Source organism: Marmota marmota, unplaced genomic scaffold, assembly GCF_001458135.2.
Source record: "Marmota marmota marmota unplaced genomic scaffold, marMar, whole genome shotgun sequence".
Taxonomy (NCBI): domain Eukaryota; kingdom Metazoa; phylum Chordata; class Mammalia; order Rodentia; family Sciuridae; genus Marmota; species Marmota marmota.
Genome location: NW_026000196.1, coordinates 15,976,793 through 15,981,754, shown reverse-complemented (window position 1 = coordinate 15,981,754; position 4,962 = coordinate 15,976,793).

Below are 4,962 nucleotides of genomic sequence, written 5' to 3'. Positions count from 1 at the left end.
CAGGGGTGGGGATGGGGCTTCAGGGTTCCCATAGTAAGAAACTCATTCTGTATGTGGAACCGTGTGCTCCTTTCTCTTTTGGGGGTTGGAGCGGGAAGTGCAGGGGAGGGGTCACCACAGAGGTACTGTGAGAGCCTGGTGAGGGTCCTGATCTTTTTGAGCCAGTATGTCCCTCTTCCTTGTTATGAAAGTGCTCTCCTAAGGATATCACTTATGTCCAGCCAGCGGGTCCCAGACTCAGGGACAGCGGGTGCAAGCCTCAGCTTCCTCCCTGAGAAACTGAAAGACAGGAAAGGTTTGAGCCTAAGCCACACGTGGGCACCTTCGTGCATGCCCCTGGAGTTATTTGCAGCGAATGAGCCACAGAAGCAGGGAAGCTTGTTTTTTAATAGGACATAGCAGGAAGTTAGCCTCCATCTGGAATTTTTAGCACCACCAGTTGCCACTCTTTTTTCCCCTCAGGGAACTGTTTACGACCAGGATCAAGCAAGTGCGCATTCCAGGTGCAGGCTAAAAGCAGCAGCAAATGGGAATGCACAAAAATATAGCCTTACCGGTCACCACCACACAGCTGGATTGAGAATCCATGAAGCCCAAGTGGGGAGCCCGCGCAATTAGCAGGGGCCCGGGTGCAGCGGTGTGGCGCTGAGCTATCGCTGCGAGCCAAGCCGGGCGTCCTCCTCTCCGCCGGCTGCAGGCCACCCTGCAGCTCCAGAGTGCCTGTGCCCGGCCTCTCTGCCGCCGCGTTACCGGCCCGAAAGGCCAAGGACGAAGCGGGTGGCGGTGGTGGTGGTAAGGTGATGCCCCTTGAAAGCACAAATAGCAGCTCAGAACTCAGGAGCTGCCGGAGACAAACCAGTAGAGGGTTGGAGTGCCATCAGGCGCTTTCTGGACTCTCGGCCTGGGTCATGCGCCACGTTGCAGTGACAATTTGTCCTGGTTTCCCAGATCGAGGATTTAGGACCAGGACTAAAATATTCTCAAAGCAGCGGACCGTGGGTACCCTATGTTTATACCATGATTTTTCCTCGTTAGCAATGCTCCCTCTCCCTTGCCTGAACTCGTCATTGTAATTTGGCTATTATAATTCGGTGAGATTTAGTTGCTTTCAAAAGGGATTCTGCCAACTACTTTTTTTTAAAAAAGAAGAAAAGAAAAAAAGAATGCCCCCAGCATCCCCCTCCCCGCCCCGCACAGTACACACAGATATGAAGCTATGACCCCACCTTTGAAAAAATAATTTGTTTTAGTTGTAGATGAACACAATACCCTTCGGTTTTTTTATTTGCTTATTTTAAGTGCTGCTGAGGATCAAACTCAGTGCCTCACACGTGCTAGGCAAGCTCTCTACCGCTGAGCTACAGCCCCAGCCTTATGACACCCACCTTTGAAGTGTTGGTTGCAAACACCTGCTGTTTAGGAACTGTGGGCAAGCTCACCCTTTATCTTTTCCTGTTCTGTGAACTTGGGAGTCTTACTGTGTTCTGGGCAGTGTCTCTGCTCCTGGGCTCTAAAGGGCAGGTGCTCACCAGCTGGTTGTCACTATTGGTTCCAGTCTGTGAGCTCAGCACCCCTCCTTCTGCTTGCAAAAAAATGGCCTATGCCATGCTCCACTCCCTAAATGTGCGGTTGAATGTGAGAGCAGCCCTGGCATCTTCCCTAGTACAGTAGGCATTCCTCTTTTTAACTGTGTCAGAGTAACCAAAAAAGCTAACATTTGGGGTTATTTCTATAACTGAAGATGCCATGTTATGCAACATCTTGACCTTTCCGAAAATACTATTAAAATACCCCCCCTTTACTAAAAACACTGTTTCAAAAGCTGTGTAATAAAAGGAACAAAAAACAATTCTCTTTTCCTATGTGGGCAACACCATGAGAATCTCATTCAGGGAATGAGCTCAAGCACTGTGCTGCTTCTGGAAAGTTCAGTGTATTGTGTGCAAGACAAAGCAATCATGCAGTTCCAACTACTTAATTGGTCCCCTGATTAAAAAGAATGCACCCCATTAGTTGGGCTCACTGATAAGGACTGGACCCCAGCTGATGCCCTCCTGGGATTCTGAAGCAACAGGATACTTTTAATTGGCCTCTGGAGGGGGCTGCAAGCTATTTGACTGCTGAGAGCAGGTGGGAAGTGCCATTTGCCTTCACTGACCTGCCACCACTTACCCTTGGAAGCTGAGGTCAACCCTGTTTTGTGAGAGATGCAAAGAGCTTTGGACTGCACTTTATTTTGAAGTTAAAGTGGGCAATGAGAAAATTCAAGCTTGAAAGCAGTTAGCTAGTTTCTCACATTCCCTTGGGCATTTGTAGATTTTTGTGTCAACTCCCTCAGGTTAGCATCTTTGATTTGTGGCACCTAACCTAGTTCTTCTATCAGAAGGGTTTTGGGTCCCTTTCACAGTTAAGGGAGGAAGTTGGGAAGTCATAAAATGCCCACATTTGTAAAGTTGGTTGGTTCTAGGGTCAAACTCCAAAATCAACACTAACTAATAAGGTCCAGGAATCATAACTTAAGTTTACTGATGTTAACTTATTATGCTTAGAGAAAGCAGACTCCTTGACTGTGATGACTGCTAGTTTTGTTGTTGCTGTTGTTCGTTTGTTTGGGGTACTAGGGATTGAACCCAGGGGCAATTTACCTCTGAACTAGGTCCCCAACCGTCTTTATTTTTTATTTTGAGACAGGGTCTCACTGAGTTAGTGAGGCTGGTCTCAAATTCACGTTCCTCCTGCTTCAAACTCCAGTTTAGAACCATACTGCTTTTTTTGGATAGTGAAGTTGCAGTTATTTTAATATTGTTGCTGTTAATGTTATTATTTTTTTGAGACTGGGTCTCAATATGTTCCCCATGCTGAACTCCCCACCTGAGCTCCTGCCATCCTCCTGCCTCAACCTCCTGAGTAGCTGGGGCTACAAGGACATGCCACATAGCCTGACAGTTATTATCAGATTTTTTTTGGGGGGTGGGGGGTGAAGGATCTGACATGAACCATTCTTATTTTAACTTAAACTGGAATGTGTCCTGCAGTTTTTATGTTCCTGTAATTTTTAAAATTTTCTTCTGCCCTAAAAGTTTTATCTAATCTGGTAATGAATTTTTTTAAAAAAGAGACAAAATATTTTTACTTAGTCCCAATGACATGTCTACTGTTGTATTCATCTCCATTAAAAAAAAAAAAGAAAAGCACATTCCCACTCTCTAAATGAAAACATCTCAGAGAAGTATGGATTTTGAGGTCTGCCATCTGTAGTTTTATTTCTTTTTTCCATTGTAAAAACAAATGGTCTCTAACAATTGCTGATGTCAAACACAATCTTTAGGCTGGTGAAATACAGTAAGCCTGAGAACGGAGAAGGCAACTAAAGGGAGACGTTTTATTTAACGGAAAGCACAAAGATCTTCCTTACAAGATAGATTCCCAAGAGGAAAATATTTGTAATCATATTTGACTCCGGGATTAAGAGGGCAAGGTGTGACCCCCAGAATGAACCGGAAAGCAGGCAGTAGTCCACATGTGTTCTCACCAGGGACAGCAAATGTGGGCTGTCAAGATTACAAGATCCCAAGACCCCAAATAGTTCACGTTTTGAACTAAGCATAAAATTTTTGGGGATTTGTTTTAGATTTCTTATTGGCAAGTGGTGACTTCCTGCTTAAGCAAGAAAAAGGAGTAAAAGGGTTTGCTTGTTGTCTGACACAAACAGCTCTTAGAACAATGCATTTTATACCGTTGACATCAGTGAAATTTAATCAAACTGGTCAAATTCCTTTGGGAGGTTGGGGAAAAGAAATCAATCATCAAGAAGCACTTGTGATTTCAAACATAATGATAATATAATATAAGCACTCCTCCGTGTCAGGCATCTCTGCTTCCAGATCAGCTACTTGTCTCTGCTGTCAAACATACAACCCGTAGCCAAATTGCTACTTGTCAAAGCAGGAACTGATTCTCCAAAAATGTCACTCTACCAAAGTATTATTTGAGAGTCACCCTCCCCTGTACTTTTACATCTTCTGCTTCCTACTCCAGCAGGGCCCAGCCAGCACATAGTTTCTGTAAAGGGACAGATAATACATATTTTAGGCTTTGTGGACCACATGGCCTCTGGTGCCATTCTTCAGTTCTGCTGTTGTAGTGTGGGCAACCAACCATAGGTGAGAATGTAAACCAGCCGGCCTGGCTGTGCTCCAATAATTATTTATGGATGCTGAATTTTTGAATTTTATATAATATCAACATGAAATGAAGTATTCTTCTTTTGATTTTTTTTTTCAATGATTGACAGGTGTAGGAACTATTTTTGACTCTCAGGCTTACAAAAATGGTCGGGGCTGGATTGGATCTGTGAGCTGTAGTTTGCAAAATCCTGTACTAGAATATATGGAGAACATGTTATAGCTGCTGATCTAGTGATCTTTTGGTACACAGTATGTGGAAAATTTTTCAGTTAAATAAGCAGATAGATTTCAGTAGCTCTCCTTATCCACAGTTTTCAGAGGCTTCCTTTGTTTCAGTTATCTTTGGTCAACCATGATCTGAAAATATAAATGGAAAATTCCAGAAAGTTTAAAATCATATGTCATTCTGTGTAGTGGGATGAAGTCTCCTGCTATCCTGCTCTGTCCTGCCTGGGATTTGAATTATCCCTTGTCCAGCATGTCCACTAGCAGCCATGCTGGTTATGAGATGGTCTTGTTCTTGTCATGGCATCACAGAGCTTGCTTTCAAGCAACCTTATCGTACTTGAAAATGGCCCCAAAATGCAAGAGGCAATTTTATTACAGTATGCTGGCAATTTTATTACAGTATGCTGTTATAATTGTTCTGCTTTATTATTAATGATTGTTGAAAATCTTTTATTGTGCCTAATTTGCATAGCAAACTTCTGCATGGGCTTGTATACAAAGGAAAAAACAGTATATGAGGAGTTTGGTATTATCCTGTTTCAGGCAT